The sequence below is a fragment of the Chiloscyllium punctatum genome, chromosome 12 (assembly GCF_047496795.1).
Source record: "Chiloscyllium punctatum isolate Juve2018m chromosome 12, sChiPun1.3, whole genome shotgun sequence".
Taxonomy (NCBI): domain Eukaryota; kingdom Metazoa; phylum Chordata; class Chondrichthyes; order Orectolobiformes; family Hemiscylliidae; genus Chiloscyllium; species Chiloscyllium punctatum.
This window is the reverse complement of record NC_092750.1, coordinates 74,502,653-74,527,321: the sequence shown is the minus strand read 5'-3', so window position 1 is coordinate 74,527,321 and position 24,669 is coordinate 74,502,653. Positions and strand designations below refer to the sequence as shown.

Here is a 24,669-nt window from a genome sequence, read left to right as displayed (position 1 = left end):
CTAAACTCGAGGGTATACAAGCCCAGTCACTCCAGTCTTTCAGCGTAAGGTAGTCCCGCCATTCCAGGAATTGACCTCGTGAACCTACGCTGCACTCCCTCAATAGCCAGAATGTCTTTCCTCAAATTTGGAGACCAGAACTGCACACAGTACTCCAGGTGTGGTCTCACCAGGGCCCTGTACAGCTGCAGAAGAACCTCTTTGCTTCTATACTCAATCCCTCTTGTTATGAAGGCCAGCATGCTATTAGCTTTCTTCACTACCTGCTGTACCTGCATGCTTACCTTCATTGACTGGTGTACAAGAACACCCAGATCTCTCTGTACTGCCCCTTTACCTAAATTGATTCCATTTAGGTAGTAATCTGCCTTCCTGTTCTTGCCACCAAAGTGGATAACCATACATTTATCCACATTAAACTGCATCTGCCATGCATCTGACCACTCACCTAACCTGTTCAGGTCACCCTGTAATCTCCTAACATCCTCCTCACATTTCACCCTACCACCCAGCTTAGTATCATCAGCAAATTTGCTAATATTATTACTAATACCATCTTCTATATCATTAATATATATTGTAAAAAGCTGCGGTCCCAGCACTGATCCCTGTGGCACCTCACTGGTCACTGCCTGCCATTCCAAAATGGAGCCGTTTATCACTACTGTTTGTTTCCTATCAGCCAACCAACTTTCAATCCAAGTTAGTACTTTGCTCCCAATACCATGCGCCCTAATTTTGCTCACTAACCTCCTATGTGGGACTTTATCAAAAGCTTTCTGAAAGTCCAGGTACACTACATCTACTAGATCTCCCTCGTCCATCTTCAGAGTTACATCCTCAAAAAATTCCAGAAGATTAGTCAAGCATGATTTCCCCTTCATAAATCCATGCTGACTCTGACCTATCCTGTTACTACTATCCAGATCACCTGTGGGGATTTACCCACAACATTAGTGAACCAGATGGGATGTATTGATGTAAATTTCATGGTCACAATTCCTGAATTATTCATTTTCAATTTCAGGTTTCTTCACTGGATTTTAATTCCACCGACTGCTGTGATTTGATCCCAGGATCCCAGAGTATTTCCCTGGACTGCTGTCCAGTGAAAGAACCTCTCCGCCATATAGCAAGCAAGAAGGTAAGTGGCGTGTTAGCCTTCATTGTAAGGAGATTGGAGTACAGGAGTAAAGAGGTGCTGTTCTGATTGTACAGAGCTTTGATGAGGCACCTCTGGTCTCAAGGAAAAATTGTTCTGCATTAGAGGTGGCACAATGACTGGATTGGTCCCTGGAGTGAGGGGTTGCTTCTCTGGTCCCAGGCTGAGTAAATTGACCCTGTATTTTCTGGGCTTCAGAAGAATGAGGGGTGATCGAATTGAATCATGCCAGATTCTGAAGGACCTTGACAGGATCATGACTGGCTGATTGATTCCCCCGTCTGGGAACTTAGAATGCTGGATAAAGACTGAGATCATAGTTTCATACAGTACAAAAAGGCCCTTTGGCCCATTGAGGCTGTACCACCAAATTAAATTACATTACAGGAATCCCACTTTCCCACACTAGGCTCATAGCCTTGACTGTTATGATACTTGCAGTGCTCATTCAAGTACTTTTCAAAGATTGTGAGATTTCTTGCCTCCCAGCCAGGAGGGCATTCCAGACCCCCAATACCTTCTGGCTGAAAAGATTTTCCTCAAATCCCCTCTAAACTTCCCGTCCTTCAATATAAAATGATGACCCCTCCCCCCCACCCCCATCAGCCCCCCCCCCCCGCCACCCAACCTTATTGCTGATCCTCTGATATTCCATTCACATTGAGGTGAGGAGAAGATTCTTCACTCAAAGTGGTGTGAATATTTGGACCGCTCTACCCCAAAGGCCTGTGGATCCTTTACCAAGTTTAAGGAGAGTAGCAGGAGGTAATGCCATAACATGAGGTTCCTCCTAGTGTCCTTTTGAAAAGACCACATTCAACCTACAAGACAAAAGCCCTATAAAGTTCTAACATCAAACACAGCAGATTTTAAATGAGAAGATGTTGTGTTATGGAGAGATAATACACACACTCTAAGCTCTGTGGGGCCCACAGGTCACGGAAATTTCTTTTAATAAGTGTTCCTATGAAATACCAATTATTGCCCTCCCCTTTGTATCATTAAAATAGCCTGACGTTTAATGAATAGGGAACAGGGATATACATTTGATAAAAGTGGACCCTCTTTATGAAATCAATGTCAAGCTAACTGTGATAAACCATTGATGTTCATAGCTTTGACAGACCATGAGTCCCTAAAGCTCTACAGTCTCTCCAAGGAGAACCACACTTGTCACAGAAGACCTCACAAGAATCAGCAGTAAGTCACTCTGCCCCTTCAAACCCGCTCTGCCATTTGACTAGACTCTGGCTGGTCTCAATCTCAACATTCACTTTCCTGCCTTCCACCACAACCCAACGACTCTTGGCCACCTGGTCACTTAAAAGGTCTTGAACTCAGCCCTGCAAATATTTATGATACAGACTCAACAAGAGTTCCACATGACCATCTCAGAGAATTTTTAACAAACTTTTCGAATGGGAGACCCTTCTTCTTAAATGACGTGCCTTTATTCTACTCTCTCCGCCAAGAGGGAAAACATCATCTCAGCATCCACCCCGTCAAAGTGGATCATATGTTATAGAGTCGTTCAGCACCAAAACAGATTCCTCAATCTAACTTATCCATGCCAACCAAGTTTCCCAAACGAAACTAGATCCACTTGCCTGCATTTGGCCCATATCTCTCTGAACCTTCCTATTCATGGACTTGTTCAAACATCTTTTAAATGTTTTAACTGTAGCTGTATCTACAACTTTTATTCAACAGAGAAACCACCCTCTGTGTGAAATATTGCCACTCAGGTCCCTTTTAAATCTTTCTCCTCTCACCTTAAGAATAGGTTCCCTAGTTTTGAACTCACTCACCCTCAGGAAAAGACCTTGGCTATGCGGCTCACGATTTTATAAACCTCTAATGAGGTCACCTCTCAACCTCCTATACTCCAGTGAAAAATGTACCAGCCTATCCAATCTATCTATCCTTACAACACAAACCTTCCAGTCCCAGTAATATCCTGAAAATCTTTTATGAACCCTCACCAATTTAATAATATCCTTCCAACAGCAGGGCAACCAGAATTGTACACAGACTCCAAAAGTGGCCTCAGCAATGTCCTGTACAATCTCTATATAATCAACTCCCACATTCAAAGATCTGAGCAATGAAGGCAAGCATGCTAAATGCCTTCTTAACCACCTTGTCTACTTGCGATGCAACTTTCCAAGAATTATGAACCAGACCCCTAAGTCTCTCTGTTCTACCCAAGACCCTACCATTAATTGTACAAATCCTGCCCTTGTTTGTTTTACCAAAATGCAAACCCAGCATTAACCTAAATTAAACTCCACCTGCCACTCCTCACCCCACTGGACCAATTGATCAAGATCCTTTCGTAATCTTAGATACCCTTTTTTTTTACTGAATTCTTTACTCACTAGACCACAAATTTTGAGTCATCCACAAATTTACAAAGCATGCTGCCTAAATTTTCATTCAAATTATTTGTATAAATGATGGACATCAAGAGGACCCAGCATTGATCGCGGTGGAACACCGCTGGTCACAGGCCTCCTGCCTGAATAACAACCCTCTATTGCCACACTCTCTCTCCAATCGATAAGCCAAATGTGTATCCAATTGGCAAGCTCTCCCTGAATACCACTGGATTTAGCTTTACTAATTAGTCCACTATGCCGAACCTTGTCAAAGGCCTTACTCTCATTAAACTCCAATGGATACTGGCCCAGCCTTGTCCTGTAAGTGAGAGCAATGCCTGGAAATATGGTGGCAGGTTGAATTGAGTCATTCAAGGGGGTTTTGGATGATTATTTGGATAGAAATGGCGCACAGAGACAGTGGGAAAGGCAGGAGATTGCCACCGTGTTATAGAACCAAGGCAAGCACAATAGGCTCCTTCTACAGCGTAACACCTTTCATCACAGGAATCAGTTGTGTGAACTCTTCCTGAACTGTTTCCAATGCAATCTTATCCTTCATTTAGTACGGAGACAAAACTCCATAAGGGTTGAGATGATTTTGTTTTCTCCGTTCTTTATTTCTTAGCATGTGGTTATCAATTATTGCACATCCTTAATTGCCCTTGAACTGAGTGCCTCGCCAAGTAGGCCAAATCAGAGTCAACCACATAGCAACATGTAGGCTAGAAGCAGGAGTAGGCCTGCAGCCTTTGCAGCCTGCTCCACTATTCAAGAGAATTGTGCTTGATCTAGTTACAGTCATGGAATCATAGAGAAGTACAACACGGAAACACACCCTTTGGTTCACCCCGTCCATGCTGCTCAGATAGCCCAACACAATCTACTCCCATTTGCCAGCACTTGGCCCATCTCCCTCTAAACCCTTCCTATTCATATACCCATCCAGATGCCTCTTACATGCTGTAATTGTATCAGCCTCCACCACTTCTTCTGGCAGCCCATTCTATACATGCACCACCCTCTGTGTGAAGAAGTTGCCCCTTAGGTCCCTGTTATATCTTTCCCTTCTCACCCTAAACCTATGCCCACTAATTCTGGACTCCCCCACCCCAGGGAAAATACCTTGTCTATTTATCTTATCCATGCCCTTCATGATTTTCTAAGGCCCCTCAGCCTCCAATGCTCCAGGGAAAACAGCCCCAGCCTGTTCAGCCTCTCCCTATAGCTCAAAGCCTCCAACCCTGGCAACATCCTTGTAAATCTTTTCTGAACCCTTTCAAGTTTCACAACATCCTTCCGATATGAAGGAGACCAGAACTGCATGTAATATTTCAAAAGTGGCCTAACCAATGTCCTATACAGCCACAACGCGACCTCCCAACTCCTATACTCAATGCTCTGACCAATAAAGGAAAACATACCAAACTCCTTCTTCACTATCCTATCCACCTAAAACTTGACTTTCAAGGAACTATGAACCTGCACTCCAAGGTCTCTTTGTTCAGCAACACTGCCCAAGCCGGTACCATTAAGTGTGTAAGTCCTCCTCTGATTTGCTTTTCCAAAATGCAGCACCTCACATCTACGTAAATTAAACTCTATCTGCCACTACTCAGTCCATTGGCCTATCTGACTTTCTTCAATTTACCTCCCACCCACACAACCCTATAATGCTCAACTCCTTGTTCTATCATAAATCTAACAAACACACTCTTGGATAAATGTAAAGGCCCAGCCTTCACTACCCTCTGAGGAATACAACTCTTTAACCACCCTCATCTCTGACTTAATAGAGATGCTTATTCTTAAACAGTGTCACTAAGTTTAGTCTCCAAATAAAAGTAAACATCCTCCACGGTCTACCCTGTCTAGTTTCTTTGAGATCTTATACTTTGCAATAAGATCACATTTCATCCTTTTTATCTTATTCTTCATTAGCCAATCACCTCAGGAATGAGTCAAATGAATTTTGTCTGTACTGATTCGTACACAATTATATCCTTGTCCAAATTATGAATAGATAGTCCTTCAGATGTGGTCAAACTAAGGCCATGTACAGCTGGAGTAAAGTTTCCCTACATTTACATTCCATCCCGCTCACAATCAACAACATTCCATTATTCTTCCTCATTATTTTCTGTAGTAACACATGACTTCACGTGATTTGTGTGGCAGGACACCTAGATCCCTCAGGTTTTGTAACTCCTCTTCATTTAAGCCGGTTTTCCATTCTTCCCGCCAAAATGGCAACTTCCTGCATTCTCTTCCATCTGCATTTAACCTGACTATATCTCATTACAGATTCTCTAGTTCATCTTGACAACGCCCTTGGTCTCATCAACAAACCTGAATATCATGTGTTCTGTCTTCCCCAACACATTGGTCTAGACTATAAACAGTTGATGATCTGGCACTGATCAGCTTTCCATTGGTTATAATTTGCCAATCCCAAAAAGACCCATTTCTCCCCACTGTCAGCTTCCTGATAGCTAAACAATCCTTTATCCACGCTGATGCATTATCTCCGACACCACTTACTCTTATCTTAAACAGAAAGCTTTGACACGGTATGTTCTCAAACACCTTTTGGAAATCCAAGCCCGTCTATGAATTCCCCTCAATCCACCACGGATGTTACTCCATTAGAGATTATAATAGATTAGTTCAATAAACGTTTGATGAACTTAAACATTGCTAAAAGGAGACAAGAAGTTAAAGTTTTTCATCTTACATTCGTCAGAGCTAGAATACAAGGCTTGAAGAGAAAAAAAAGACAGCATTTTAAACAAAATAAGAGAGTGCTGAATGGGCTGTGCTATAATTGCCAAAGATGACGCAGCAAGAACAGTTAACTGTCAATCTTAATTCTCAGACTAGGCAGGAGATTCTGATTGGTGAGGGCATTGCTATGGGGATACAACAGGGTTAGACAGTCTCCATGACCCCCTTTCTTTTGAAAAAGGTGCATTCATTAGTAAAACATGATTTCCCTTTCACAAAACCATACCGAACCTGCCTGATCACATTTGTGATTTTTTAATTATCCTGTCACAAACTCCACAATAATAGATTCATGCAATTTCCCAACCACAGACATTAGGCTAATGATAGCATCCAGCTTTCTGCTTTCCTCTCTTCTTGAATAAAGTCTACACTTGTCATTTTCCAATCCTTCGGATGCCTTCAAGAATCTGAGATATTTTGGGAGATTGTAACCAAGGCATCCATGAGCTGTGCTGCCATTTCTAAAACATTACAATATGGGGACTTGTCAGTCTTAAAGTCCGATAGTTTTCCCAGCATGTTCCTTCACTGTCGCTGGGTCAAAATCCTGGAATTCCCTCCCTACAGCACATGGACTGCAGCAGTTTAAGAAGATAACTCACGACCACCTTCTTGAGGCCAACTGGGGACAGACAACAAATACTGGATCAATCAGTGACACCCAAAGTGAATGAATAGAAAGGGACACAATGCAGATATCGTGCTTCATCAGGAGGATTGTGAAAATATTGACATAACTAAATGGAGTAGAAATGTGAAGGGATTTAGTTCTTTTGAGATTTGAATAAGCCACCAGGCCCAGATGAAATGTATCCCAGGCTGCGAAGAGGAACAGGGGACGGAACAGTCGAAGTAATGACCATCATTTTCCAATCCATCTGGCTATAGGCCTGGTGCTGAGGGACTGCAGACAATTTTGTACCCTCGACAGTGGGAAAATTTTGGGGAAATATTCCGTAAGAAGATTAGTCTTAATTTAAAAATTAATTATAATAGTCAGCATGGATTTAAGGGAAGGCTGAGTCAGACTAACTTGATTTAACTTACTGAAGGGACAATAAGGAATGAGAAATGTTGATGAAGATCTAACAGTCAGTGTAGTCTCCATGGTCATTAGCAAGGCCTTTCATAGGTCTCCACACAACAAGCTGCTCAGAAAATGAACACTCATGGGATCCAAGAGCAAGTGACAAGTTGGATCCAAAATTGATTCAGTAACCGGCCATAAAAGCTCATCATTTGATAGATGTTTTTGCCGTAGAAAAACTGTTTGCAACGAAGTCGCTGGGTTCAGTATTGAGTGCGTTGTTGTTCACGGTAGAAATGAATGACTTAGACTCAAAATGGAGATGGTTATCTTCCAAGATTCGACAGACAATTCCCACGGTTTGGACGATAGCTAATGTGACCCTTTCATTTAGAAAAACAGCTAGAGAGAAATTTGGGAATTACAGACTGGTCAGCTTGATGTTGGTATTGGGCAAAATGCTAAACACCATCATCAAAGATTTAATAGCAGAGCAATTAGAAGGCAGTGGCAGGATTAGACAGAATGAGTGTGGATTTACAAATAGGAAATCATGTATGACCAGTCTACTGAAATTCTTCAAAGGTGTAACTTGTAGAGTTGATCAGGGGAAGCCACTGAATGTGGTTTATTTGGATCTTCTGAAGGCTTTCAGTAAAGTCCCACATAAGAGATGAATGTGTAAGACTAAACCCTCTCGGATTGGGGATTATGTACTGACATGGATAGAGAACTGGTCAGCAGAAACGAAACAAAGAGTAGAAATAAGTGGGTCATTTTCGAAATGGCAGCCAATGACTGGTGAAGTGCCATACAAACCCAACCCTTCACAATGTATACTAATGCTTTCGATGCGGAAGGTGTAGGGGAGATATCAGAGGTAGGTTCTTTATGCAGAGAGTGGTGGGTGTGTGGAATACACCGTCAGTGGTGGTAGTAGAGTCAGAGACATTAGGGACATATAAGTAAATACTGGACAAGCACATGGATGGCAGTAAATCAAGGGGTCTCTAGGTTAGGTTGATCTTAGATTAGGACAAATGCTCGGCACAATATAATGGGCCGAACAGCCTGGGCTGTGCTGTACTGTTCTATGTTCTATGAGGGAACTAAATGTAATATCTCTATATTTGAAACCTGAGTCGGGGGGGGGTGCTGAGCTTTAAGGTGGATGCAGAGATGTTGCAGTGTGATTTGGACAGGCTGAGGGAAACAACTGCCCAAAGGCTGGTATATTGTTACCAAGTTACCCTTTATTTACATGTACACAGTACATGGGCTCTGACCAGCCAGCTCAGAGCCAGTCCCTCGGCCTTCCTGAAAAATGTCCAGGTATTTCATTAGGACTTCACTCAGGCAGCCATTTTCTAATCAAAACGTATTGAGCCAGTCAAGACGAATCGTTCTCAACCAACTCCACCCTAATTGGCTTGGGCTCCAGCCTCTTATGACCATCAGTGTTACCAGTGCTTTGCGCAGGAGATAGGTACTGAAGTCGTACACTTAATCTGTACTCATTCCCCGGCATACGGTCGAGCAGATTTAAAGGTTGGAGTCCAGGGCGAATCTTGTCAAAAACTAGTTCTGCAAACATCGACACAGCTGCATCAGCATCGACCTCCATGAGAACCAGGTGATTGTTTCACCAAAATTGGCACTTATTTTGTTGGGTTCTGATTTGGATGTTAAGTAATTTTAACTGTTCCACATGTACGTGGACTTTCCAGGGTGTGCACTCTCCTACATACTGGCCTGTAAGTGCTCTTACTCAAGTCAGGTGTAGGACTCAGAGGACTCTTCTGTTGTCTTGAGTCTATGTACCGGCAACTATCTCAATAGCGAGTCAGCCCAGATCCTGAAGACCTATTTTAGCCATTTGGCCGAGGTTCATCTTAGTTTTGGGAATTTAAGCAAATGATAAGCTGTTTCTCGCAGCTGGATGAATACCCAATACATAGAGGACTTACGCGCAAAACTGGCCATGGGGGAGGCGGTGGGGGGGCAGCTATCCTTCACAAAGCTGGACATACCCGCAATTGTGACTAGATGAGGGTTCCCAGAGGTCTACCACGTTAATACCAAGAAGTGTTTGTACCAATATACAGGACTAACCTTTGGGGTATTGTCAGCCTGTGCCCTTTTCCAGCAGACAATGGAGAACGTTTTATAAGGTCTACCCCAGATTGACATTTATTTGGATGACTTACGAAAAACAGGAAGACCATTAAGAGCACTTTTGGAGACTTTAGACATAGTGATTGAACATTTCTCCCAGATGGGCACATACCTCAGAAAGGAAACATGTGTGATCCAGGCACCCTAGGTGACATACTCGGGTAACAGGGTTGACAAGAATAGGTTACCCCCATTGGAAGATAAAGTGAGGCTTCCACGTTTGTACTAGAGCTTATGTCTTTCTTTGGGTTTGTGAGTTATTACGAAAGGTTCGTAACTTGGCTTCCATCTTGGCAGCAACCTTACACCTGCTATTGAAAAAGGATCAGCCTTGGAAATGGTCACGTAGCCAAGAAGTGCAAAAGCAGCTCTCGTAATCTAAGGTGGTGGCCCCTACTACCCCAAGCAAGATCTGGTGCTGACCTGCAATGCCTCTTCCCAGTGACCCAACAGAAAGGAACCCCCGATAGCGTTTGCTTCCCAGACTTTGGCTAATGCAGAGCACCAATTCGGCCAGAGAGAGAGAAGGAAGGTTTGGCAGTCATCTTTGGTGTGAGGAAATTCCGCCAATATGTTTACGGACACGAATTTGTAATAGCAACAGACCACAAAGCCCTGTGAGGGCTGCTTAAAGAAGACAAGGCTGTGCCAACTATAGCTTCTGGTTGAATTCGGAGGTGGGCCCTTACTCTCAGTGTGCGCTACTACAAGTTGGAACACTGTCCTGGAGGCCAAGCAGTAAATGCAGATGTTTTGAGCTGCCTCCCAGTGACAGATACACCACCAGTGGTGCCTCCCTGAAAGAATCCATTCTGGTTTGAAGCTTTCTGGGCACACTTCCAGTCACCACTGACAATATCCGACTTTTAGGGAGACAAAAAGAACCATGCTGGTGAAACTAAAACACCTGGTGGTGACGTGGGAAACAAAAAGGCCATCATAACCAGAACTGAACCTTTCTCGACCCAGCGAGACCAGATAGTATGTCACGATGGGGAGCAAGGGGGACTGTCCCGAGCAAAAGCTTGCCACCGGAGCTCGCTGAACTCCACAAGGGTCATCCAGGGTTTTCCAAATTGAAGATGCTGACAAGGAATTATGTCTGGTGGCCAGGATTGGATGCTGACATTGGCTGCATTGGTGGCACAGTGCCCAGATCACCAACAAGGATAAAACTTACTGCTGGCATCTCTTGCAGACTCATGGGAAGAGCTGGGCTCAGTTACGCGTCGACTATGCTGGTCCTTTCTTGGGCTTAATGCTCTTGGTCATTGTGGATGCCCATTTCAAAGTGGTTGGACATGCAGAGAGTTCATTCAGCAAGCTCAGGGATGACGATTGAAAAGCTGCGAGCATAGTTCATGATACCAGGGCTCCCTGATTGGCCCAGGTTAACAGCCCCCCATCAAGAAGTTCATCGTCAATAAGATCAACCTGTCCTTGTTCCAATCACTATATTGGGCAAGTGCATGGCAGATGCAGTATAATGTGGATAGAATCATACAGCAGGAAAGAGATTCTTCAGTCCACCGAGTCTAGATTAGATTACTTACAGTGTGGAAACAGGCCTTTCGGCCCAACAAGTCCACACCGACCCGCCGAAGCACAACCCACCCTGACCCCTACATCTACCCCTTACCTAACAGTACGGGCAATTTAGCATGGCCAATTCACCTGACCTGCACATCTTTGGAGTGTGGGAGGAAACCGGAGCACCCGGAGGAAACCCACGCAGACACGGGGAGAACGTGCAAACTCCACACAGTCAGTCGCCTGAGGCAGGAATTGAACCCAGGTCTCTGGTGCTGTGAGGCAGCAGTGCTAACCACTGTGCCACCGTGCCGCCCCCTTAGTCTACACTGACTAAAATCTCTCAATCTCTCTTAGTCCCACGTTCCCACACTAGACCAACAGCCTTGAACGTTAAGACAATTCAAGTGCTCAGCCAAGTAGGTTTTTTCAAGGTTGTGAGGTTCCTGCCTCAACCACCTGCTCAGTCAATGCATTCCAGACCCCCAGCACCCTCTGAGCAAAACGTCTTTTCCTCAAATCCCCTTTCAACCTCTTGCCTTTCACATTAAAATGATGATCCCTTGTTACTGACCCTTCAACCAAGCAGAACAGCTGTTTTCTTTTCACCCAGTCCACGCCCCTTGTATTCTTATACCCCTCTGTCAGGTACCCCCCCCCCCCCCCCACTCAGTCATTTCTGCTCCAAAGAAAATAACCTGAGCTTATCCAGCCTCTCTTCATTGCTGACCTGTTCCATCCCAGGCAACATCCTGGTGAATGTCTCGGCACCCCTTCCATTGCAATTATATCCTTCCTATAGTGTGGTAATCAGATTGCACTCAAGTGCATGACCTCACATTTATCAGGGTTAAATACCTGACTGACTGATCTGTTTCTATCCTACTGTAACCTACACACTTCCTCCACTGTTAACCACCCAGGCTAATCTTAGTGCCATCCACAAGCTTATTTATCGTCCTCCCCCATATTCTCATTCTCATCTCCACCATTTAGAATACCGCAACCAATATGGTGCACCGTTGCAAACTGGGCTCCATTCACACAAATGTCTCACCACTTTCTGTGTCCCCTGTCACCAAGCTAATTTGGATCCACTTGCTAAGTTACCCTGGGTCCTATGTACCTTTACCTTCTTTATCAGTTCCTCAGTGGGACCTTGTCAAAAGCCTTGCTAAAATCCACATACATTACCTTAACTCTACTCCCACTTTGGTAACCTCCCTGAAAAATTCCACCAGATTTGTTCCAGAGGCCCTCCCTCTGACAAAGCTACGATCTGGCCATCCCTGATCAAATCTTGCCTCGATAAATTATGTCCCACAGAATTTTCACCAATCGTTTCCCAAACACAGATACGATTCCCAGGTCTGTAATTCCCTGGTTTGTTTTTCCAACCCTTCTTGAAAATCTTGTCTTGGCCATCTCCACCTCGTTTTCTGTCAGCCTTCAACCCTGTTCCTGATCGAAGCTGAGAGTCAGCAGAAAGGAGAAGCTGGATTCCCACTCTGGGTCATGGGGGGAGGGGGGATTGACTGCTCACCATTGTCCTTCGAGTTATTCTCCTCCAAACTGATCTGCTCAGCCAGCTGGGAGAGGGAGTCATCAAGAGGCCGTCTGCTGCGTAGAGTTATCGACAGTCTACGTTTGATGATTCGTAACCTATCCATCAGCTCTCCAGACAGCGTGTGGTGCCTGCAAACAGGAGCAGAGTGCAGAATAATTAGCTCACTGAAACATAGCAATAGAAGTAAGATAAAAACAATGACTGCAGATGCTGGAAACCAAATACTGGATTAGTGGTGCTGGAAGAGCACAGCAGTTCAGGTAGCATCCAACGAGCAGCGAAATCGACGTTTCGGGGAAAAGCCCTTCATCAGGAATAAAGGCAGTGAGCCTGAAGGGTGGAGAGATAAGCTAGAGGAGGGTGGGGGTGGGGAGAGAGTAGTATAGAGTACAATGGGTGAGTGGGGGAGGAGATGAAGGTGATAGGTCAAGGAGGAGAGGTTGGAGTGGATAGGTGGAAAAGGAGATAGGCAGGTTGGACAAGTCCGGACAAGTCAAGGAGACAGTGCTGAGCTGGAAGTTTGAAACTAGGATGAGGTGGGGGAAGGGGAAATGGGGAAGCTGTTGAAGTCCACATTGATGCCCGGGGGTTGAAGTGTTCCGAGGCGGAAGATGAGGCGTTCTTCCTCCAGGCGTCTGGTGGTGAGGGAGCGGCGGTGAAGGAGGCCCAGGACCTCCATGTCCTCGGCAGAGTGGGAGGGGGAGTTGAAATGTTGGGCCACGGGGCGGTTAGAAGTAGGCTATTCAGGCCTTCGGGCCTGCACTGCCATTCATTTTGATCATGGCTGATCATCCAACTCAATAGCCTATTCCCATTTTGATTCTTCTAACCCTAAGAACTATATCCAAATCCTTCCTGAAACTATTTAATGCTTTGACCTTGATGCTTTTCTATGACAGAGAATTCCACGGGCTCGCCACGCTCTTGGTGAAGAAATTTCTCCCCACCTCAGTCCTAAGGAGCCTCCCTCTGTATCCTCAGACTGGGACCCCTGATTCTGGACTTCCAGGTCATCGGGAACATCTTGCTACATTTATCCTGTCCAGGCCTATTAGAATTTCATAGGTTTCTACAAGACCCCCTCCTCATTCTTCGAAATTCCAGTGAACATATGGCTAACCAATTTAATCTCCTCCATGTAACTCTCCTCCCAATCCAGGAATCAGTCTGGTAAAACCTTTACTGTATTCCCTCCATAGCCAGAACATCCTTCCTCAGATAAAGTTAAAAATCACACAGCACCAGGTTATAGTCCAACAGGTTTATTTGGAAGCACACTATCTTTCAGAGCGCTACTCCTTCGTCAGGTAGTTAGTGGGGCAGGATCATAGGACACAGAATTTATAGCCAAGGATCATATTCTGTGTCAATACATAGGGTAGGAGAATGGGTCTGGGTGGGTACTGTTCAGAGGGTCGGTGTGGACTTGTTGGATCGAAGGGCCTGTTTCCAGACTGTAGGGAATCTAATCTTCATACCAGCTGCCTATACCTGTCATATGCCTCCTTTTCCTTGACCAGAGCCTCAATATCTCGAAAGAAAAACCAAAAGAACTGCAGATGTTGGAAAACAGAAATTGTTGGAAAACAGAAACTGTTGGAAAAGCTCAGCAGGAGAGAAATCAGAGTTAATATGTCTGTTCCAGTGACCCTTCCTCAGAGCTGGGTTTTATTTCTAATGAGTTCTGTGCGGCAGGAGCAGACAGAAACAAAGGGCTTGGCCAGGCAGTCCTGTTTGTGGATTTTAAGAGGGCGGTAGCCACGAGCTGTGCAGGATGGGGAGATTATCAACTTCAAGGCTGTGGGGGGAATGGAGTGGAAGTGAACACCAGATGCAATAAGGTTTGTGATCGTGGTGGACAGAATGGCCTGAGGTTCGATGGTGGGGTCATGATCCAAGGGGATCAGGAGGAGGTAGCTAAGAGTCTCTCAGTCTCTTCAATTCGAGGTCAGTCCACCAGACAACACCAGTGCCACCTTTATCAGCCGGCTTAATTGCAAAGTCAGGGTCAGATCTGAAAGCAGGAGTGCAGTCATGGGAGCATAGGTTGGAATGGGTGAGGGAAACTCGGAGAAATTAAGAGGACCAGCGACACATTGACCATTCTCAATGTACAGTTCGTGCAGATAAAAGGTCAGGGGATGGGTCCAGGTGGAGGGAGAGTGTTGGAGGTGGTTGAAGGAGCCTGTGGAACGGGGAGAGGACTCTTGTCCAAAGAAATAGACACAGAGGCAGACACGACGGTAGAAGAGTTCAATGTCAGTCGTACCCAGAAATCGTTAAGGTACAAAACTGAGACCTTTGCTGAGTATAGAACGTACAGCATCAGAAGGTGGAAGGTCAGGAGGGATAGTGAATATATGACCGGAGGTAGGGTTGGGAGACGGGATGGAGTCAGACGGAAGGGGAGGGAGGTTCCGAAGGGCTGTGTGTATCTCTGAGCTGTTGCATCTTGTGTGCATTGATGCCTGAAAGGAAAAGAGTAAGTTTTGTGAGCACGTTGAATGAGCTAGAGGATGAAGTGGAACTGGGGAAAATTGCAGCTCAATATCCTTACTCATCTGCTGTTCCCGACTCCTGTCAGCCTGGCCTTTCACACTAACAGGAACACGCTGTCTCTGAACTCTCAGTATCTCACTTTGGAAAACCTCCCACTTGCCAGATGTCCCGGTACCTGCAAGCAGCCTCCCATAATCAAGCTCCTGTCTAATACCATCAAAATCGGCCTTGTCCCAATTTCAAACTTTAACTTGCGGACCAAGGCCTATCTTTTCCCGTAACTATTTAAAAACTAGTAGAATTATGGTCGTCGGTCCCAAAGTGCTCCCCCACCAACACCTCAGTTACATGCTCTGTCTTATTTCTCAGCCCCAATTAAATAGTTTCGTTGGATGATTCTCCAGAAATATAAGTGCTGCCATGATGTTTTCCCGACTCAAAAATGTCCTCTCTTACCTCCCTTTACATCCTTGCTACAGCAAATATGCCCTGGAACATTGAGCTGCCAGTCCTGTCTCTCCCTCAGCCACGTTTCTATAACAGCTATGATATCCTGGGTGGCACGGTGGCTGAGTGGTTCGCACTGCTGTCTCACAATGCGAGGGACCGTGATTCGGTCCCACCCTACATGGAGTTTGCACATTCTCCCCCTGTCTGTCGGTGCTCCAATTTCCTCCAACATTCCAAAGATGCGCAGGTTAGATGGATTGGCCATTCTGAATTGACGATAGTGTGCGGGCTAGACAGGTTAGCCAGGTGCAATGCAGGGCTCCAGGGATAGGGAAGTGGGATGGGTCTGGGTGGGATGCTCTCTGGAAGGTCAGTGATGGGCAGAATGGCTTCCACGCTGTCAAGGTTCTATGATCCCAGACCCATGTTCCCTTCCATGCCCTGCTTTACCTGTCAGGCCTCTTGCATTGAAATAAGTGCAGTTTAATTCATAACTCTTGCCTTGTTCTCTGCTGTGCTCTTTCCTCCCTGCTCTATTGAACTTGGTCTCTTTAACTTCTGTACCGGCCTCAACCTTCTCTCATCCCATTACTGCTTAAACTCCTGCCCCCTACCAGACTAGGTTAAAACCTCCCAAGTAGCTCTACTAAACCTCACTGCCAGAATATTGGCTCCCCCTCCAGTTTAAGTGCAACCTGTCCCTTTTGTACAGGTCGCCTCTGTCCAAAAAGAGATCCCAATGATGCAATGATCCCAACGGCTGGCCCCTGCACCAGCTCCTCAGCCACACATTCACTTGCCCCATCCTCCTATTCCTACCCTCATCAGCATATGGCCCTGGGAGTAATCCAGAGATTACAACCCTTGAGGTCCAACTTTTGAACCTCCTGCCGAACTGCCTATCTGCAGGAGCTCTTTCCTATTTCCACCGATATCGTTGGTACCAAAGTGTACAATGATCTCTGCTTGTTCAAGTTCTCCTTTCAGAAATTGAGATACTGCCTGACCTCAATGGTAGGCAAGTTGTTGGAGGGAATCCTGAGGGACAGGATGTACGTGTATTTGGAAAGGCAAGGACTGATTAGGGATAGTCAACATGGCTTTGTGCGTGGGAAATTATGTCTCACAAACTTGATTGAGTTTTTTGAGGAAGTAACAAAGAGGATTGATGAGGGCAGAGCAGTAGATGTGATCTATATGGACTTCAGTAAGGCGTTCGACAAGGTTCCCCATGGGAGACTGATTAGCAAGGTTAGATCTCATGGAATACAGGGAAAAGTAGCCATTTGGATACAGAACTGGCTCAAAGGTAGAAGACAGAGGGTGGTGGTGGAGGGTTGTTTGTCAGACTGGAGGCCTGTGACCAGTGGAGTGCCACAAGGATCGATGCTGGGTCCTCTACTTTTCGTCATTTACATAAATGATTTGGATGTGAGCATTAGCTGTACAGTTAGTAAGTTTGCAGATGTCAAAATTGGAGGTGTAGTGGACAGCGAAGAGGGTTACCTCAGATTACAACAGGATCTTGACCAGATGGGCCAATGGGCTGAGAAGTGGAAGATGGAGTTTAATTCAGATAAATGCTGCATTTTGGGAAAGCAATTCTTAGCAGGACTTATACACTTAATGATAAGGTCCTAGGGAGTGTTGCTGAACAAAGACACCTTGGAGTGCAGGTTCATAGCTCCTTGAAAGTGGAGTCGCAGGTAGATAGGATAGTGAAGAAGGTGTTTGGTATGCTTTCCTTTATTGGTCAGAGTATTGAGTACAGGAGTTGGGAGGTCATGTTGCGGCTGTACAGGACATTGGTTAGGCCACTGTTGGAATATTGCGTGCAATTCTGGTCTCCTTCCTATTGGAAAGATGTTGTGAAACTTGAAAAGGTTCAGAAAAGATGTACAAGGATGTTGCCAGGGTTGGAGGATCTGAGTTACAGGGGGTGGCTGAACAGGCTGGGGCTGTTTTCCCTGGAACGTCGGAGGCTGAGGGGTGACCTCATAGAGGTTTACAAAATTATGGGGGGCATGGATAGGATAAATAGACCAAGTATTTTCCCTGGGGTCGTGGAGTCCAGAACTAGAGGTGAGAGGGGAAAGATATAAAAGAGACCTAAGGAGCAACTTTTTCACACAGAGGGTGGTACATGTATGGAGTGAGCTGCCAGAGGAAGTGGTGGAGGCTGGTACAACTGCAACATTTAAGAGGCATTTGGATGGGTATATGAATAGGAAGGGTTTGGAGGGATATGGGCCAGGTGCTGGCAGGTGGGACTAGATTGGATTGGGATATCTGGTCGGCATGGACAGATTGGACCGAATGGTCTGTTTCCATGCTGTACAACTCTATGACTCTATGCGTCAAGGTGTCTTTGACCCTGCCTCCAGGGAGGCACGTGCTGTTCTGGAATCCCACTTGCTGTCACAGAAACACCTGTCTGTGTCCCTGACTAGACAGTCCCCGATCACAGTCACTAATTTGGACTTTGCCATACCCTGCTTTACAGTAGAGCCAGTCATGGTGCCAAAGACCTGGCTGCTGCTGCTGCTGCTGCTATGTTTCCTGAGAAGCTACCTCAGCCTTCCCCTTCCCTCATGTCCGGTCTCCAAAACAGTATACTCTTTTGAGGGGAGGGCCACAGGAGACTCCAGGATTACCTGCCCACCTCTCCCAGCAGTTATCCATCTTCCTGACCGTACCTTCAGTGTGACCACCTCTCTGAAGCTACTATCACAGTCTCTGCCTCCTGTATGCTGCTCAATGCCGTTATGAACTTGACCAGACCCCCTCAAAATATTTCAAGAAGGTAACCTCAACCCTAATATTTGCTTATCTCAAAGGCAAATGTAAAGTGCTGTGATCTCAATGCAATTCAACTCCTCAAACGACTCGATGTTAAGTAAAACACAATTTATTCAAACAATGTCATTAAAATACAACCACAAAAAGAAGTTCAAAGTTTGGGAGAAGATTTGTAGCTCGGGTGCTCGTTGTTGTGGTTCTGTTCGCCGAGCTGGGAATTTGTGTTGCAGACGTTTCGTCCCCTGCCTAGGTGATATCCTCAGTGCTTGGGAGCCTCATGTGAAGCGCTTCTGTGCTGTTTCCTCTGGCATTTATAGTGGCCTGTCTCTGCCGCTCCTGGTTGTCAGTTCGAGCTGTCCGCTGTAGTGGCCGGTATATTGGGTCCAGGTCGATGTGTTTGTTGATAGAGTCTGTGGATGAGTGCCATGCCTCTAGGAATTCCCTGGCTGTTCTCTGTTTGGCTTGCCCTATAATAGTAGTGTTGTCCCAGTCGAATTCATGTTGCTTGTCATCTGTGTGTGTGGCTACTAAGGATAGCTGGTCGTGTCGTTTCGTGGCTAGTTGGTGTTCACGGATACGGATCGTTAGCTCTCTTCCTGTTTGTCCTATGTAGTGTTTTGTGCAGTCCTTGCATGGGATTTTGTTGGTCAAAAGAAAAGAAGTTAGAATAACAACCCTACTGGAAAACCTAACAGAATAATCGATACAGTAACTATTGCCAACTAACCATTCTAATATAGTAACAAACCATAAGCCTACCCCTTGGCAAATTCAGAAAATATTTTTTTCTTACAGGAAGTCCAACAGCAGAGAGAAACCCCACTTTCTAGCTGTAGCTGACAGACAGCTTCTAGCTCTTCAAAAACCTATATCCTGCTGAGACTCCAACAACAGTTGGTTAAAGCTAACCCTAAAACTAAAATAAAAACTAACAAACCTGGTCTATGAGAGCTGGCCACACCCATTCAAGGCTGCAATTTTTGTTTTAAAAATCCCCAAGACTGAAATTAGTATTGGAAACCAATCTTTGATTTATGAATCAATTCATAATCACTGGCCATTTCCGTTGCTGACCCTGCGGTTTTAAATCTCTGCTGTTCTCCATGAGTTTCCCTCTCCTTCAGAAAGTGAATTTCTGAAATCCTGTAAGATAATTGTCTCTCTAAGAGCATCATATGTTTCATCTATTTTCAATGCCCTAATCAAAATTATTTTGATTGATCCTTTCGAACTCAATGTATGTTTGACCAGAGTCCCTCCTCAGATTCCTGAAACGTTGTCCACAGGCTTCTGGTAGTAGCTCATATTCACTCAAGATGGCATTTTTCACCTCAATATATTCCCAGATGACTCCGCTTATAGTGATCTTCAGGCTGCTTCTATTGTTTCAACTTTCAAAGACAGCCCGAGGCCTTGAAAGCTGTTTACTTTACTGGTATTCCAAGTGGACAGCTCTGTCTTAAAACCTCACTTTTAAAAAAAGGACAAAATAGCTTCTTAAAGCCACAGCATCGTCACAGTGACTCTAACTGCCACTCCCACTGATCCATGTGGTCTGAGTGAAGCTATAGCCATCCACATTTCCTGCACACATAGTTGCCAGGGAAAACCAACTATTCCCCCATCTCTCACATCTGACAGAAGGAGTATACGACTCCACTGACTGCCATCTCTGCCCCTTTTAACAATTAGGAGACTTAGGGGGAGCAAATGGTCTTACTTTTCCTTGCTTACCCTCCTCAACAAAACCTTCAACCTCACCCAGGCCCGCTCTAAGATCTAACCAGCAGCACCTTGACCGCAAAGCAGCCCCTTGCAAAACTGTCCAGAACTAGACAGCAATGCCTCCCTCCCCCATTTCCCTAAACTCCAACACTGAGTTCAACTCCCGGCGTTTGCACACCCATGCTAGTCACATACTGGGCTGGGAACACTTTAGACCACGCTTTTACACTACAAGGCCTACCCTGCTCAGAGAACCAGATTTAACCAGCTCAGCGATGCCCAGTTTGGGTTCTGCCAAAGCCAATCAGCTCCTGACCTCATTACAGCCTTAGTTCAAACATGGACAAAGGAGCTGAATTCCAGAGGTGAGATGAGAGCATCAAGGCCACATTCAACCAAGTGTGGCATCGAGAAACCCGAGCAAAACTGGCATCAATGGGTATGGGGGGGGGCATTCTCTGCTGGTTGAATTCATAGCTGGCAGACACAGGAAAATAGTTCTGGTTGTTGGAGGGTCAGTCATCTCAGCTCCAGGACATCTCTGTAGGAGTTCCTCAGGGCAATGACCTCGGCCAACCATCTTCAACTGCTTCATCAATGACCTTCCCTCCATCATAAGGTCAGAGGTGGGGATGCTTGCACAATGTTCAGCATCATTTGTGACTCATCAGATACTGAAGTGGACCATGTTCAAATTCAGCAAGAACTAGACAATATCCAGGCTTGGGCTGACAAGTTGCAAATAACATTCAAGCCACAAAAAATGTAAGGCAACAACCATCCCTAGCAACAGAAAATCTAACCATCACCCTTTGTTATTCAATAGCATTACCATCACTGATTTTCCCATAATCAAGATTCTGTGGGTTATAATTGGTCAGAAATTGAACTGCCGCCACCAATGACAGTAAGTAGCAACAATGTCTCCTATCTACAAGATGCACTGCAGAAATTCACTAAAGACCTTTAACACCTTCCAAACCCAAGACCATGTGTACCTAGAAGGACAAGGGCAGCAGATAAATGGGAACACTAGCATCTGCGATTTCCCTTCCAAGCCACTTACCATGCTGACTTGGAAATATATTACTGTTCCTTCAATCTTACTGGGTCAAAGACCTGGAATTCCCACCCTTAGGGCATTGTGGGTCAACCTACAGCACATGGACTGCAGCGGTTTAAGAAGGTAGCTCACCCTCACCTTCACAAGAGCAACTAGGGATGGCATTAAATGCTAGTCAGTCAGTGACACCCTGTCCAACAAGTCAATAATAAACAATGAACATGGAAGGAGGACTGGCTAACTAATGGAATACAGAGAACTGGAGTGGACAATTGAGTTCACAGATGGGGACAGTTAGGTTGGTTAGTTGTGCGAGGGTGGGGAGTGAGCAATGTGGATAGCTGTGTGAGGGTGGGGAGTAGCCATTGTGAGCATTTGTGTGGGGATGGGGAGTGACTGATGTGGGTAGTTGTGTGGGGGTGGGGAGTGACCTGTAAGAATGGGGACTGTCCGTGGTGGGTATTTGTGTGAGGGTGGGGAGTGACCTGTATGGATGGGGAGTATCCCTGGTGGGTAGCCGTGTGGGAGAAGGGAGTGACCTGTATGGATGGGGACTGGGGGTGGGAAGTGTCCTGTATGCATGGGGAGTGTCCATGGTGGGTATTTGTGTGGGCGTGGGGAGTGACTGTGGTGGGTATTTGTGTGGGGGTGGGGAGTATCCAATGCGGTACGTGTGGGAGTGGGGAGTGACCTGTATGGATGGGGAGTGTCCATGGTGGGTATTTGTGTGGGAGTGGGGAGTTTCCGTGTTGGGTATTTGTATGGGGGTGGGGTGTGACCTGTATGGATGGGGAGTGACCGTGGTGGGTATTTGTGTGGGGGTGGGGAGTTACCTGTATGGATGGGGAGTGACCGTGGTGGGTATTTGTGAGAGGGTGGGGAGTGAACGATGCAGGTAATCGTGTGGGAGTGGAGAGTGTCCAGTCTAGATGGGGAGGGGGAGTGTACTGTGTGGATTGTTGTGTGAGGATCTTCCTTCAGTGTTAGTGAGTAATTGCTGAGTCAGAGCAGGGGACAATGAGCTGTTAACAATTCTTGGGTAAGACTGTATAGGTCTCAACCTGAGCTGAGCACCATCAGTGGATGAAAATCCTGGGCAGGGATATGGGCAAAAGCAGGAGATTGGCACTAGATAATGATTGTTCATTTTTAAGAGGCAGAGCAAGCAGTGTGGGTGGCATAGCCTCCTTCAGGGCTGTAACAAATCTATGATTCAATGCAGACGTTGGAAGATTTCAGTCAGTACCCACAACAATGCAGTAGCCCATCAGCACCACACTGGGGTGTTACACCCAGTGGGCCTTGGACACACAACCTTTCAAGAGTTTAATCCCTAATGTCATTAAAAGAAAGCATGTCCTCTCTTCACCTCCACTCCAGTTATTATCCAACATAATGTGTGACTCCCTACTGTGAGTGAAGTCAGACTGTATGCAAGTGGTGGTATGCTAATAGTGAACGTTTACTTTTCAGGAAGAAAAGCACAGTTAGGACGTTTGTGTGCTCGTGATAGAGGAACTGGGCAATCACAACCTCAGTGACGTCCAAACCTCCCCAAAAAGTATCTGATGGATTAGATGTCTGAAATCCAAGATGTCACACGGTCGAAATTCCCACTAATACATCATGTCAAGGTCATGGAGCTGCTCTCCGTCACTTCACAGTGGGATCTGCCTCTGCAGAGGTCGCACATTGTTGGAAGCAGTTTGCCAATCTCTGACTGGTCTCTATAAGCAGTCTCTTAGCCTCCCACTTCCCTCATTAATCCTCACTCACAGACACTGGCTGCTAACAAGTGCCATCACATCATTCCTGGCTTTAAGGACAACTTTGCAGTCGCACTGTTTAAACCACATGTACTCAGAAAGAGTTAAATATTTGTACTGACCTGTGTATGTTGATCAAACAATGGGACGGCCGTGACTCTTTTTCTGCACCGTAGCACACAGTAAGGGGGATAGGACAGTGTTCTCGTGAACACTCAAGTCATCCTAGTGCTTTACACTGAGGACCTGTTACCCCTGCTCCACAATAAAGGCTGGCTTCACTGCTGCTCCTGTCAGGCCTGCGCTAAACAAAAGGTATCAAAGGATGCAGTTGGGAATGACTGTCACTCTCTCGATGTGGTTTGGAGGAAACATTTATCCAGAGACGACACCAGTCATTAACCTGAGTGTCCACTCCAGCAGCTCACTAAAACTCAGTGAGACAGGGGGTTGGCGAATGTTCTCTTTGATCACACGGGGGTCAGGGGTGATGAGAGAGTCAGACTGCACGGAAACAGGCCATTCGGCCCACTTTGTCCATGCCGACCAGGTTTCCCAACCTAAACCAGTTCCATTTGCCTGTGTTTGGCCCATGTCCCTGTAAACCCTTCCTATGCATGTACCCGTCCAAATATCCTTTGGATGTCGTCATTGTACCCACCTCTTCCATTTGCTCTGGCAGCTCGTTCCATACGGACACCACCCTCTGCGTGAAAAAGTTGCCCGTCAGGTCGCCTTTTAAATCTTTCCCTTCTAACCTTAAACCTATGCCCTCTAGTTTTGGACTGCCCTACCTTGGGGAAAAGACCTTGGTTATTTACCTTATCTGTGCCCCTCATGATTTTATAAACCCCAATATGGTCACCCCTTAGCCTCCTACGGTCTATGGAAATAAAAGCCCCAGCATATCCAGCCTCTCCTTATAACACAAACTCTCCAGTCCTTGTAAACCTGTTTTGCACCCTTTCCAGTTTAATTACATCCTTTCTGTGCAGAATGACCAGGATTGTACTCAGTATTCCAAATGTGGCTTTACCAATGTGTTATACAGATGTAACATAACATCCCAACTCCTAGACTCAATGCTCTGATCAATGAAAGCAAGCGTGCCAAATGCATTCCTCAACACCCTGTCCACCAGTTTCAAGGAACTATGTACCTGCACCCTAGGTGCCTTTGTTCAACAAAACTCCCTAGTGCCCTACCATTATTTGTAAATCCTGCCTTGGTAATCAACAAGAAGGAGAGTCAAGATAAATGGGCCTTTTTTCTTGTTGGTAAGATGTAACGATAGGCCTCAGCCCTCAGCTCCCAACGATATGATTTGGAGAGCAGCACTCCGAAAGATAGTGCTTCCGATTAAACCTGGTGGACTATAAAGGTTTGTAGCTTGGGTGCTCGTTGTTGTGGTTCTGTTCGCCGAGCTGGGAATTTGTGTTGCAGACGTTTCGTCCCCTGTCTAGGTGACATCCTCAGTGCTCGGGAGCCTCCTGGGAAGCGCTTCTGTGCCACTATAAATGCCGGAGGAAGCATCACAGAAGCGCTTCACAGGAGGCTCCCAAGCACTGAGGATGTCACCTAGACAGGGGACGAAACGTCTGCAACACAAATTCCCAGCTCGGTGAACACAACCACAACAACTGGTGGACTATAACCTGGCGTTGTGTGATTTTTAACCCAACAATATGCAATGTGATTAATGACTTGGTTGCAGAGATAGAAAGTACTATAGCCAGATCTG

General features: G+C 45.8%; 1 pseudogene; it reads right to left on the bottom strand.

The window, feature by feature from the left end:
• Positions 1 to 24,669, bottom strand: part of LOC140483943 (cyclin-dependent kinase 17-like) — a 151,185-nt pseudogene that overhangs the window by 103,714 nt on the left and 22,802 nt on the right.